Source organism: Adiantum capillus-veneris, chromosome 14 (assembly GCF_014529385.1).
Source record: "Adiantum capillus-veneris isolate H3 chromosome 14, ASM1452938v2, whole genome shotgun sequence".
NCBI classification, from domain to species: Eukaryota; Viridiplantae; Streptophyta; class Polypodiopsida; order Polypodiales; family Pteridaceae; genus Adiantum; species Adiantum capillus-veneris.
The window spans coordinates 41,773,034-41,787,531 of NC_140944.1; positions in this window are offsets into that span (position 1 = coordinate 41,773,034).

The following is a 14,498-nucleotide window of genomic DNA, read 5'->3' on the forward strand; positions in this document are numbered from 1 at the left end:
TTTTATCTTTTCTAAATCGGTAGATATGCCATTCTTCGAGACAATATGTCACAGGATTCTGCCTTGTTTAACCATAAAGATGCATATAAGTCATGCACTTCTTGAATACTTTTTTGAGGTGCTTTGTATGTTAATCTCTCAAGAGAGAGAGTGCACACATAAGTCATCCATGTAGATTTCCAAGAATATCCTCAAGTATTCTTTAAAGGCATGTGCCTCAATCTTTGAAAAGTAGCTGGGGCATTGGTCAGGTCAAAAGGCACCATTCTATATATGTATATAACCCATTCTATAGCAAACACTATCTTGTATTGATCTTCAGGAGCAATGGTGGGATGGTTATATCTTGAGAACCCATCTAAAAAGGAGTATGCCCGCTTACCTACCACTCATTCCAGGACATGGTCAATAATAGGTAAGGGATAATTGTCCCTTATCGTGGCGGTGTCGGGGGATGTGTGTACAGATCTGCAAACTGCTTAAACTTCAAACTAGCATAAATTCCTTACCGTACCTCCAATCGACAAGCCGTAAAGATAGCCCCGTAGAGAACCTCGAGTACTACAATTCTAGTCTATAATCTTCCATTCATGCTCACTTCAAACATTCTCTTTTTTAGCACCATCATTAAGGTATCTGTTGGCTCTTTAAAGTCGCATCTGGCATAAATAAAGCTTAAAATAAGGTAAGCTTCAATTAAGAACAATGTGCATCCTTCTAGTCTGTTTCTCATCATGGAAGCGGAGATGCACGACAGCGTCACTAACCTTCTTTAAATTCACACACACTCGTAGTTTACCATTCTTCTTAGGCATTACCACAATGGGAGATACCCAATCGGTGTGTTCTATCTCGTAGATAAACTCACGCTCTTTTAATTTATCAATCTCCTCATTGATTCACTTAGCAAACGTCTCATTGTACATGTACGGTCTATGTCGGCTAGGCTTTGCATCGGGTTTTAATGGGATTGTGTGTTGGCATATCGTAGGATCTACTCCTTTCAGGTCTTTATATGACCAAGCAAACCCGTCCTTGTACTCCTTGAGAAGACTTATGAGCTTCTTCTTCTCCTTCAAGCGTAGATCTATTGCTATGTAGGCTGGCCGTGGCTCTTCTCCTCATCCTGTCAAGTCTACCTTCTTTGCATCCTCAGGCCCATCGTAGGACTCCTTGTCCTTTCGCTCTCGTAGAGGTTGTGTCATCACTATCTTTCGATCCTAGATAGTGAACTTTTTTTAGTGGGATGGCACACTCATTTTGTTCGCATTTTTCTCATGTTCTTCTTCCCCACTTTCTACTTCCGTTGTCATACTTCCCTGAGAGTCTTCTTACGCTCTCAATACTTCTTCTTTCTCTCCACCTTGGTCCATTTAGTTTCTCCAAACTCGTTTAATCCTAGTTCTTTCATTTGTTTGGGTTTTGTCTCAGATTCCAACCTTCTGGTTTGTTTTCGCAGGTCTCTTATGCTCTCTTTTGTTTTTGGATTTTGAGCTTTAGAGAACCTTCCAGATATCTTGTCATTGACACAATCTTCAGCTTTTACAAGCATCCAAAACCATGCTTTGCCCCTTATCATAGTCATAGGGGTATTTCTTGGTTTGTTTTTAGCTCTCTTTTTCTTGTAACACTCTTGGCCTCTAGGTTTTGCTTCAAAAAATCATAAAACCTGACATCCATGAGTGTTTCTTTCTATTCACTCGGGTCATCGGAGCATTCATCATCAGCATCATCCTCACGTTCAAAATGCTCTGGAGAGTCATAAAACTCTTCGTCCCCTCTTTTTATCAGTTGATCATCTCCAATTTTTTCCAATTCTAATTTCTCATCATTCGCATTTGCTATATTGACCATATAGTATGGAACCACATCATATCCGTCTTTGTCACAAAAATTTATTGTGGGGCCATCCAAAATAGCACACACATCTAGGATTGCGAGGATATGAGTCCATTTAAATGGCTTTAGAGCTTCTTTAGGGAAGGGTTTAAGAATGTATTCCTTATCTTCAATAGATCTTTTGAGAATACACTCTTCTCGTTTCAAGCTCCCACAATGTGAGGCTCCACACATCCATAGCTCCTTTGGCTTGCCTAACCAAGCTGGAAGTTTTGATCCTACTACTGTAGTTGAATCAAACTCCTCAATTGGGGTCCGGTTCACGTCTCTATAGCTATGGTCTTTGAGGTTTATGCACGTCGTGGTTATCATGTGCCTGAGGTATATGTGATCATACCCCCAGTCTTGGACCGTCTTAAGTTGTCAAATAAATGGCCGTCCAAGTATTATGTCGTAATTGTTCCTCTTGCCCAATCCACTATACCAAAGGTAAGCTCATATTTGATGTTGCAAGAAGTAACGATCATTTTCTCTAGCAATTCTAGGGGTCTCTCTGTATACCCATCAGCTAGTTGCAATTTCATCTTGGTGTCTCTCAAGGCAGGTTTTCCCCATTTTTTTTAAATTTCCTTGGTGGTGATGGATACACCAGCTCTGCTATCGAGAATTGCCAAAGTTATCACACCTTGGAACTCTACTGGAAGTGTAGTATTTCCATCTTCATCCTCGCAATACTTGGTCAATGGTATGGGTCGTCTTGTGTTCATTTGAGGTTTTTCTAGTTCTCGAATTCCTTCTTTTATCTGTGATGTTGGATCCCTCAAACTTCTCTAGACATTTTTCAACTATAGCCCACATGTTTGGTCATATTTGGAGAAGCTATTCTAGCGTAATAGTGCACGTCGTAGGCATAGACAATATGTCTATCAAACCCTTAGAGTCCATCATCTTCTTCAAGGAAAGTCTTTGTGATGGCACTGCCTTCACATCAAACTTTGCTTCATACTCTCCCATGTAAGATGGTAAGGTTTTCAAAGAGTTAGGTTGACTTCTAAAGATCGTACAGATCCTCTATCCCCCCAATATGAGAAAATATCCAGGTCTGCTTGAGATCCTACCTCGAATTTCTCTATAGGTGGGAGAAAGACATCCCCCCTTTATTGGTCTGATTAACTCTTTGGCTCAAACCATTTACCTTGTTTCCTTCTTGTACTTGTCTCCAAAGCTCATCTAAGCCATGATACTCTCTATAGTCTTCTGGCATCATAAGATGGAGACACCCTCAGATGCCCGATATGTGGTATGCATCACTATCCTTGGACTTTCTAATTGAGCCATGGGCTTTTCAAATGTTCCTTCAGGTTCATGCCTAGGTGGGATTATCGGTGTTGGAACTAGAGCTTCTATCCAACCCTTTGGCTTACCTGCTGGTGGCTCTAGCAAAGCTTGGGCAATTTGGATCATTTGACACTTCTTCAACCTTTTCTTTTCTAATTCAATGTAAGGATACATCATCTTGGTTTTGGTTAGTTTGGAGCCGCACTTCGTAGGCTTTCATAAGTGCATCTAGAGTTTTGTTCACCTTTCCAACTAGTATAGATTTTCCAAAACTTGCACTCTTTGGTCTCTTTTTCTCATTAGGTTTTTTGACCTCTGGGATTTCCAATTCAAGATTAGTTTGATTCTCTAATCTCTCTAACCTCTCCCTAATTTGTTTTAACTCCTCCGCTAGGGTTGTTTGTTCACGTTCCTTCCTAGATTTCATGTGTACCTTCCTGGCCTCTAGGTGTTTCGTGACTTTTTTGTTCATAACTTGGCACATTTGTTTTGGGTTCCTCAATTATCAGTTCTTCCCTTGCTTTTTGAGCTTGCGTCCTTGTGACAAACTGTATAGGTATCACCGTTTCATTTCCAAAACCGCTACTTGAAGACATTGCACTTAGTATATTAAATGTTGTTTTCATTATTTTATTTGGGTTTTTTGGACAGTCACTAATCAAATTAGTAATGCCGCAATCTGAATAGTACACATTCACTCTAATGATCTTTGTATGAGAACAGTCTTTCATAAGGTGGTCACCACCACGCTTGTAGCACAGTCCTAAAAGTTGAAGAGGGGCTTCTGGAGCCACTCTCTATTGATAGGCAGGCCTTTGTCCTACTAGCCCACCAGCGTTGGCTATGAACAGCAATGTGTGTTCATCCAAATTGTATCTACCTTCTCCAGCAGCATGGGCTGCTATTGATGGTCCAACATTTCCAATCATGCTCCAAGGTTTTGATGCTTTCGGCTCTTTGGGTATGCTGAACTAGCCCCGTATTCACTTGGTTCTTCGTAATATACAGGCACAAGTACCAAAGCTTGTTCCTCCGATTCCTCTATAGTGGGTGCATACCTAATGCCCATTGGTCGCATTCTTGGCGGAGGTGGCTGTTGTCCCATAATTGGTTGTGGTTGTGCAACCCTCGTTGGTCTTGGCAATTTCTTGCTATGTACCTAGGCACTGGTGGTACCTAAGGAGGTGCCACTTGGGCTGGTGGGGCATATTGTTGCTCTCTCACATGTCCCTTGTTGTCGTAACACTCTTCTGTAACATGATTCATCCATTTCTGCTCAATGGCACAACAACTAAGTTGCTTAGCCTGTGGCTTCGCAAATGGGCTTATCCTTTTGAGCACTTCTTCAATATGTCTCTCCTAATTTATCGTTACCTTGCTCTTGTGTTGACTTTGTAGACGTAGCTCCACTTTGTTGTGGTGCTTCAATCCTTGTTGGATTTGCCATTCTTGTTCCACTCTCATCCTGGGATTGTTTCTAAAGTGGTGGTCTTGGTGGTACTTCTAGCCCTGACATGGCCTGATATCCACCCCCTTTTGTTTTCAGGTCTGGTGTTGCACTCTGCTCAAGCCATGCTTGAAATGATAGTGGTGATGTTTGTGAGTATTGAGGGTTAGGCTATGGTTAAAATTTGATTTTGTTATGGTGTTGTAATCATCTGAAAAGGTATTTTTAGACTTGCTTGGGGTTTCTATGGGCTCTTACTTCCCTACAAAGCTTGCGCCACCAGCTCTGGCATTATCACTCTCTCTACATGGTCTGGGTGAATTGGTTGGTATTCTCATTTGTACTTATCGACAAAAGTAATATGGTTTTCCGTTATCGAATCATACAAAAATAAGTACAGGACTTTGTCCATACTTAACTCGTTCACATGGGGTTCCATGCACCAATAGTAAGAGGAGACTCTTCCTTCCTCGTGCTTGTAAATCCCCATATTCTCCTATTCTCTCCACTCTCTTGTCATGAATGTAGCAGGCTCCGAAAAGATTGAGTTAAAGAGGTATTTATTGGGTCTCGATATCCATCTTCCCTTTTGCTACATTGTCGCCATACTGATTATAATTTTTTGGGTCTTTGACAATGAGATAGTGGTTTCCTTGCTCATCACAAAGCCTATCCCCATCGTCAGTTACCATGATTACTACTAATCCTCTCGCTGATTGTTCTTCAATACAGACGTCCTCAAACATCAGCATACATCAAGGCTCCATGGTCATTGGTTCCCTTAAGAAAAACTGCAGTGTATTTTGGCATGTTTAAGGGTTTTTGAGAGGTGCGACCTCACATGGTCCCTTGTTGCTGGAAACCTCCAGGTTGTTGGTTAGCCATCCATTGATATGATCCTTTGGAAGAGTAGTCAGTATCACTGCCTCTTGTATGATTGGTGCTAAGGGATCTATCCTTGCATGGTTTACACTCTCTTCTGTTTGACACTAAGCTAACTTGATCCGGCCACTCGCTGTTCTCTTTGAATACACCTTTTGGATCTCAAATTCATCAAATTATTCAGACAAACAACTATCAACCCAAACCTCTTACCTTAGAAGTCTGCTTGCAATTGTTCCTTTGTCTTGGTTTGCTTCCAAGCCACTTTTTCAACTTGTTAAGTTCTTTGCACTTCCAACTGATCACCAACTTGCAGGATACTTGGTTCTAGCTATCTATACAAAACTTTGACTCTGCAATTCTTTGTCAAATCAGTAATAATCACTTACTATTGCATATAAAGACAAGACCCTTATATGAGTTCCAAGGCCTAATATGATAAAACATGTTTGTGAAGGTTGTATTTTGGGTAATATGCAATGTTCAAAGTTTTCTAAGTATGGTTCAATTAGGGCCACCTGCAGATTGCAGCTTGTGCATAGTGATGTTTGTGGACCCATGCAAACTCTGTCCTTGGACGATTACCTTTACTTTGTGACTTTCTTTGATGATTACTCTAGGCATGCATGGGTGTACCCACTTAAAGCGTAGTCCGACGTGTTAATGTGCTTCAAGCAATTTTTGGCTATGGCTGAAAATGTCTCGAAATGTACTATGGGGACCCTCTGTTTTGCTCAAGAGGGGGAGTATATATCTCATGAATTTAATGAATTTATGGATAGTCGTGGGATAAAACACCAATGTACAGTGCCATATACACCTCAGCAAAATGGTGTTGCTGCGAGGGAAAACTTGCCACTAATGGAAGTGGCAGGATGTATGGTCAGAAGACAAGCTTTGCCGCATTCATTTTGACTTGAGGCCATCATGTGTGCCGCTTATGTACTTAACAGGTGCCCTACAAAATCTTTGCAGTCTATGACTCCATATGAAGCATGGCATGATAGAAAGCCTTCTATTGAGCACATGCGTGTTTTTTGGCTGTTTGGCTTATGCTTTGGTGCCACAAACACAGTGCAAAAAATTGGATGATAAAGCTGTTAAGTGCTTTTTTGTTGGTTATAGTGCTGAAAGCAAAGGTTACAAGTTGTACCATCCACAAACAAAGTGTATATTGGTTTCATGGGATGTTGTGTTTGTGGAAGGTTCTATTCAGTCCTTCTTGTCATGTACTAGAGACAATAATGTTGTTGTCTCTTTTCAATGATGGAATTTTGAATGTAAATTCAAATGAGGCAAATGTACAACCTATGGGTTTTCTAAAAATGTTACAGATCAGCCTATTACAGATGCAGATAAACATGATATACTTGATGAAGAAAGGGCTGAGAATGAGCAAGTTAGAGGTATTCCAAAATGGTTGGTGCATACTTTGCGTGATAGTAAATCGGATGCACGTTTGTCTAGTCGTACTCGTTCAGGTTCTTGCCATGCATCTTATGCATCAGATTGTTATGCTTTGGCTGCTTGTAGCTTATGTGATGTTGAGGAACCTCTATCTTTTGATGAAACAAAAAATTGGATGGCTTCCATGCAATCTAAATATGATGCACTTATAGAAAATGACACATGGACTTTATGTGATTTGTCTCTTGGCGAAAAGGCCATTAATATGAAGTGGGTTTACCATCGAAAGGCAAGTCGGATGGTGAGATTGATCACTATGAGGCTCAACTTGTGGCAAAGGGTTATGCACAACAAAAAGCATAGATTATGAAGAGACTTTTTCTCCCACTTATCATATGACTACTATACATTTTCTATGTGCATTGGCAGCTCATTTTGGTTGGGATGTACATGAATCAGACATTGTTACTGCTTTCTTGGATGGTCACATATTTCAGGAAGTTTATGAAATGAAACCTTGTGGTTTTGTTAAGAAAGGACAAGAGGATAAAGTGTGCAGATGTAAGAAAGCTTCGTATGGATTGAAGCAGTCTCCTCGTGCTTGGTATGAGAAAGCTAACACTCATTTGGTCAAACGAGGCTTTTGTAACAATCCAACAAAAAGCACATAGTGCTTTTGTATGTAAAGCGTGAGGGTGATGAACTTCTCATTGTTGTCCTCTATGTGGATGATTTGCTAATCACTAGACCAAATGAGAGACATAATGTTGAATTTAAGACTGATTTGAATGTTACTTTCAAGATGAAAGATTTGGGGCTATTGCATCATTACTTGGGTATACAGTTTAAGCACTGTCATGGTGGTATTGCCTTGTGTCAGACAAGTTACATAGAGACATTGCTATGTAAGTTTGGACTTGAGGATTGCAAACCTATTGCCACTCCCATGGAAATAAGTTTGAAATTGAGCCTTCATGATGCTGTGATCTTGCTAATGTCACTCTTTACCAAATTGTTGTTGGCTGCCTTATTTATGTATGCAATATGAGGCCGGATATTCAGTTTGCAGTCTCACAAGTCACCAAATTTATGCATAGCCCAGGGTCTAAGCATTAGTAGGCTGTCAAGAGGGTTTTTTGCTACTTGAGTGGCACTTTATATCTTGGCTTTTTTTATCCCAAGGGGGGATCATTGCCGCCTAATTTACATGCTTTTTTGGACTTGGGTTGGGCTGATTGTTTTCACACGCGATTGTCCACGACTGGTTTTTGTTTCATGCTTGGCAGTTCCTGCATATCATGGTTGAGCAAGAAGCAACCTATTGTGGCCACTTACAGTTATGAGACTGAGTACAGGGCAATCTTCATAGCTACGATTGATTGTGTATGGCCCGAATGCCTTACTATTGATTTGGGTGTTGGATAGGACACTTCCAACACTATCTACAGTGAGAGTCATAGTGCATTGGCAGTTGCAGGAACCCAATTTTTCATGCTTGCACAAAGCACATTGAGGTGCATTACCACCATGTCACGGAGAGGCTCTTTGCAAGAGAGATCATCTTGGCGTATGTGCCAACACAGGACAACCTTGCATATCTTTTCACAAAGTCATTGTCTTGTGAGAAGTGAGAAGTGAGAAGTGAGAAGCTTTTTGTGAAGCTTTGGGCTTACTCCCCTTTGTGGACTGATCATGTCCTCAGGGCATGGCACTTCCCTATACTCTATGTGCCATCTCTCGTTCACCGCACCACTTCCAGGGGGATTTGTTACCATATACATGTGGTAGTGATGTGTGTGAACACACTTAGGACCGTCGGGGCATTTTTCCCTCACTAGGAGGTTTTTTCCCCGTGCATTCTATATAAGCCCATCACTCTAGGGCTATCTTATCTTTCCATTGCACACTAAGTAATACACTCTTTGTTGTGTGCCTTGAGCTTCCTTCGTCTTCTCCAAGTTGTGTGTGTCCCCTACAACCCTAGTTCCAACATACTTCAGCTCCTTCTTGCCTTTAACACTAGATTTTCTAACTTCGTGTTGTTTAGAAGTGAATAAAGATTTGATGCTTGAAGAAGGAGCATTGGAGGTGGAAACTATAGTATTCTATTGAGCAACCATAAATTCTTATTCAATAGCATTTTGCTTAGCCCTATTTTTTATAGACCGAGTCTCTTGTAGCAAATAGAGGCAATCTCGCCAAATTTTATAGCATCGAGTCTACTCCGCTACAAGTCTCCAAGTGAAGGAAAAATTCCAATAAGAATGATCAGGAACTCACCATCAACCCCATCAATTCATCCTTGAGATATTTGATTTCTACAAGGATACCTCCATATCAACCTCCTCCCACATAATATATCATTTCAACTCCTAATGTAGGTAAGAAATTTTTGGCTCATTCTGTTCTACAGAGAACTTTTACTTAGAGAATATCTGGAGTGATAGGATGATCAATATTGAGCACAATTAATGTATGAACTTTCTCATCTCTAGCATCTAAATATGTCTGCTCAGCAATGGGCAAAACATCTCTAACAGCAAAACTGCTAGAATATGCACCATCAACCATGTACGCACCAAACTTGCTTATACATGACCATGCACAATGTTGCAAGCACCCTTTTCCAAGCAAACATGGTGTATCATGTAAGCCTACAATGGGTAATTTCCCCATCTAGTTTTCACTTAAAAGACAAAACATCTTTGTTGTCAGCCATGGTGGGCAATTGCATCTCATATAGAAGTTGAATGTGCATAGAAAAACTATGTTCTATATAGCACAACCCATTAAAGACTACACAGAGCCTATTTTGCAAAAAATTATTATGAAGAGTGCATGCACAGAGATGTGTGTGCTCAACGTGTTGTGGGAGGAACGAGCACGCAAAGAGTTTGGATTGAGATCTCAATGAGCATAATAATTCCTCACTACTCTACCAATGAATAGATATAAGGTTAGTATGGTCAATAAGATGGGTGTCCGGACAATTGTCTTGAACCCTTACAATCTCCCACTCGAAGGCCAATGTGGCCTAAGTGGCTATGTGTGTAAGTATGTACATCTGTGTAACTCGTGAAGCATTCAAGTGGCTTCACCCTACACCCATCATCTCCATGCAAATGTGTAAATCACTCTAAGCGTAGGCTCTTCATTAGAGCATATGTAGGGTTGTCAGTTGTATGAATGTTGACTAGCTCAGTGCGTCTGTTAGCTAATATATCCCGTATCCATTATGGACTTTGCATGGGCCTTGTAAGGAATCTTATTTTTAGGGATTAAGGCTAATGTTATGTAGGGTTTTAGGAACAATGGCATTCAAGAAGCTAGTTTTGAATAGGCTTTTCTAGCCTTGTTTTTAGGCACATATAGGATGTGGGCCTAGGAGGTCCCTTTCTCTGTGAAGGAAGTAAAGGAGTGTGGCCACATCATCAAAAACGTGCATAACTAAGGGCCAAAAATTGACTTCTTCTCAAAAAAATTAATTTTACTTATTTTTTACTTAAAACTCCACCCAACATATATGCATATAAAAAAACCCTTTCTTTTTTTCCTACAAGCACTGGAAGTCCACCTTTTAAAAAAATATTTTTCCAAAAAAAAACCTTTATTCTCTCCTCCTCCTCCCTCCTCTCTCCCTCTCCTCTCCCTCCCTGCCCCCTTCTCTCCTCTTTCTCCCCTCTCCCTCTCTCTTCTCATCCATTGCTTCCTCATGCATCAGCTGCCATGGTGCTCACCAATATCACAAATCATGTGCCTCCACCACCATGTACTCCTCCTCCTCCCTCCTCTCTCCCTCTCCTCTCCCTCCCTGCCCCCTTCTCTCCTCTTTCTCCCCTCTCCCTCTCTCTTCTCATCCATTGCTTCCTCATGCATCAACTGCCATGGTGCTCACCAATATCACAAATCATGTGCCTCCACCACCATGTACTCCACACACCAAATGCCTACATCTTTGCTTGCCTATGGTGTTTGCATCGAACGCCGCACGTGAGGGTGAGCTGAGACATCATCACAAGAACATCACGTCGCTAGTGAGATGAATGTTAACATTTGGGTGGATGGCCATCTGTACCCTTACGATCCTATAAGCCGCTTTCATTCATCATTTGACAACCTTTTGACGTTTTTTCAATATCTTGGGAGGGAAGAAGCATGCTTGTTAGGCTATTGCAAGCGGTTTTCTATGGGAGCAGGTGCTTCTTTGCATTCATAGATGCACCAATGTCAAGTGCTTCAACTCAAGACATTGGCATTACAAGAGACTATTGCCTCTTTGGAGAGGGAGGTTGCAACTCTCCAACAACAAATGCAAAAAAAGGATGCCCACATTATGAAGCTTGGCAACACCATCACACATTTGAAATAAACACCCCTTGGTGCAAGAGAATTCAAGCACACATTTTAATCCATTGAAACACTTGCACATACGGGTGAGCGGCCTTTATGGAAACAGCCTACTGCTCATTGGAATCTTTGACGATGGAGTCAACCTGAAGGTGTAACAGTCGCACCTCCTCCAAATCAGGTTCCTTGTGCTAACAAGGAAGATGAAAGTAGACAAGTGAGATATGTACTCCACCCCCAAATTGTGCTTCTTCAGTATTGGCACCCCTGGGACTTTCTTGTCCAAGAGATAGCATGTATCAACAGCAATTTCTTGGTACCGTCTCAACCACTTAGAGAATGGGAAATCTCCTTTGTGGATGTAGTGCAGAAGATTGCAAGGCACCCAGATCCCTGCATGTGGGGGGATAGTCACGACATATTTGATGGTGTACTTCTCCATGAATGCTAAAATCTCAGCAAATGCATCTATGTGAGGGAAACTATGGAGTCAAGGATGGGGAGACGAGTGAAGAAGGTGTGAAGATCCAACTTTCCCTTGTAGTTGGTGTCCTCAAGGAAGAGGGTGAAGTGTGACAAAGGGGTGGATGTGGGTGCAAATGCAAAGGCTATGGAGGCATCCTCGTTGTGTTGACAGAAATTGGAAGAGATCAAGGGTTTTGAAAGTGAAAAGTTAGAATGAGTTATTGAGTCCCCCCTCCCCTGCCCCCCCCTTATAATGGTGGCACTTTTTCCACACAAAAAAAGGCACTGTAAAAAAGACATTTTTTTCAAAAATGGACTCTCGTCTCATTGTGAGACGTAGAATTCAATAATAAGTAAAAATGGTACTGAGACAAGTTGTACACAAGACCACTATTATAGAATGAAAAACTACATTCAAAGTCCCAAATTTACCAAAGCTAAGCAAATTGATTACAGAGGGGATTGTTTCCAAAAATGTAAGAGTTACAAAGCTATAATAGCGATAGCATAGTTCCATCCATGCCCCAATCATCTTGTACCTTCATTTTGTCTTCCAATCTGCAAACATTCAACAATAAGTAGGCAATGATCGTCAAACTTTGATGGACTGCAAATTTGGTGGAAGGATTCTGACCTTGTGACCTTGGAAACAAAATTGAGCTTGTTGAAGGTCCTCAAAACCCATAATGGCCAAATGTTCTCACACGTTGCTGAGAGTCCAATGCTTGTTCACTTCGACAACTTCCAAAGCATCATTGGGCATCCTCAATATAATGAAAAAGCTTGCAATAGTCCATCTACACATTCCACACTCCAAGCTTGCACATCCAACGATCATAATGAAATTGTATATACAAGGAGGTGCGGGATTTTAAATAGCTCCCAATACATGATGCCCCAACCTTATGACGATACCTATCCCCAAATGATTTTCTCATATTGAACTGATCACTTATTGTAGGAAAATGAATGGAAAAAAGAGTTAGAATATAGATATGTGCTTTTAGACCTATCTCAGCACGGGACCAAAGGGAGAGAAGGCTACATCTCATGAAGGGCCCAAAAGGGAGATGGTTTAGCAAAGAGCAATGAGCAGGTAATGGAGCTTAAAAGACCTTGGAGTTAGCTTCATTAAAGACCTCCAAAGGTTAGTGTTAAAATTCTTTAGACCTAGGACCTTTAGGTACTTTAGACCTTAGGAAAGCTAGGCATGTGCTTGAGGTGCTTGTTGTGCTTGAGCTGACTAAGGTACTTCAGGTGACTAGGATTCTTGACATGCTTGTCGTGCTTAATGACTAAAGTTCTTGAGGTGACTGTCATGCTTGATGACTAAGGTGCTTGTCATGCTTGATGACCAAGGTGCTTGTGATGTTCAAGTCAAAGATGATCCCTACAAAGGAGGGGGCAAGCCCTAAAGATAAGGGCATGAGAGGGAACACACACACACACACACACAAACACTCAAGGCAAGCCCAAGACTCAAGAGGCATTAAGGACACATGTCAAGCCCCTAGCCCTGTTGCCCTCATGGTGTGCCTAAATCCTATAGGATGGCCTTTAGGGAGGTCCAATGAAAATTTATATGCATGTACTTAATTAATTAAGCTCTCTCTCTCTCTCTCTCTCTCTCTCTCTCTCTCTCTCTCTCTCTCTCTCTCTCTCAAAGGGGGAAAGAAGGATACTTGTCCAAATCCTACCCCTATTGCTTGATTTGACCATAGCTTGTGATTGGCCAGCCTTGGCATAAGGCAATAGGATGCAAGTCAGAGTAATGAGAGAGAGGGGTCGACCAAGTCAAGGAAGAGACCTCCTTTTTTCACATTATCACACACACACTCACACATTCTCTCATTGTGTTGAGCAAGAACTCCATCTCCTTCTCCAAGCTTAAGAAGTAGAGAGCCTACACCAACACCTCTTGGCTATGGAATCCAAATCCAACTAAGAGTCAATCTTCAATGGCATGCTCATCTTCTCTACCATCTATATTACTATGCTAAGCTAAGCTACAAGATTGATCTATGGTGAGGAAAGGACTTCTTTCTCATATGCTACTTCTTCTTCCTCTTTCCTTCCCTCACTCCCTGCTAGTTCTCTCCACCTTTGAAGTTGTTTGAGGTCTTGGGATTGAGGCCGAGGACAAGTTAATGCTTTTGCAAGTTAGTTACATGCATAATATTGGTGCATGAATCTTACCAGCTTCATGGAATCAACAAGGTCTCAAGGAACACAAAGTATGTATTGTACCAAGGCTCTCTTCAAGGGAGAATCTATAATACAAAAGCCTGTTGGAGGGGGGGGACGGCTCCAAGTAAATCCTGTCCTCAACTGTTGTGATTTCCCTAATTCTGTCTCTCTTTTGCAAGTATTGTTCATGCCAAGTTACCTAGGTATATTGTCCATTTTTCTATCTTTAATCAAGTACTCTCCTTATGCTCTTTAAGAATTCTCTTAAGGAAATGCTCACTAGTGTTAATTTAATTCCGCTACAATCAATATTATAGCCATATTCCGTTACATTGGTATCAGAGCTATTGTTTTCTCTTTTCTTGAGAGGTCATTAAGTTGTCCATGAAAGGTTGGACCTGTTCATTGCAAGAGGATAAGTGGGATAGGGATTTATTATCCCGGTTGGAATGAATTGAGTTTGAGGTACACCGTTGGGAACTATAGACTTAAAAATGGAGTCTTCGAGGCTTGCCTTTGGCTTAACCATTATTGAGCTACTAGCAAGCTCAACAGGAACCATAATCAACCAAGCACTGCTAGACCC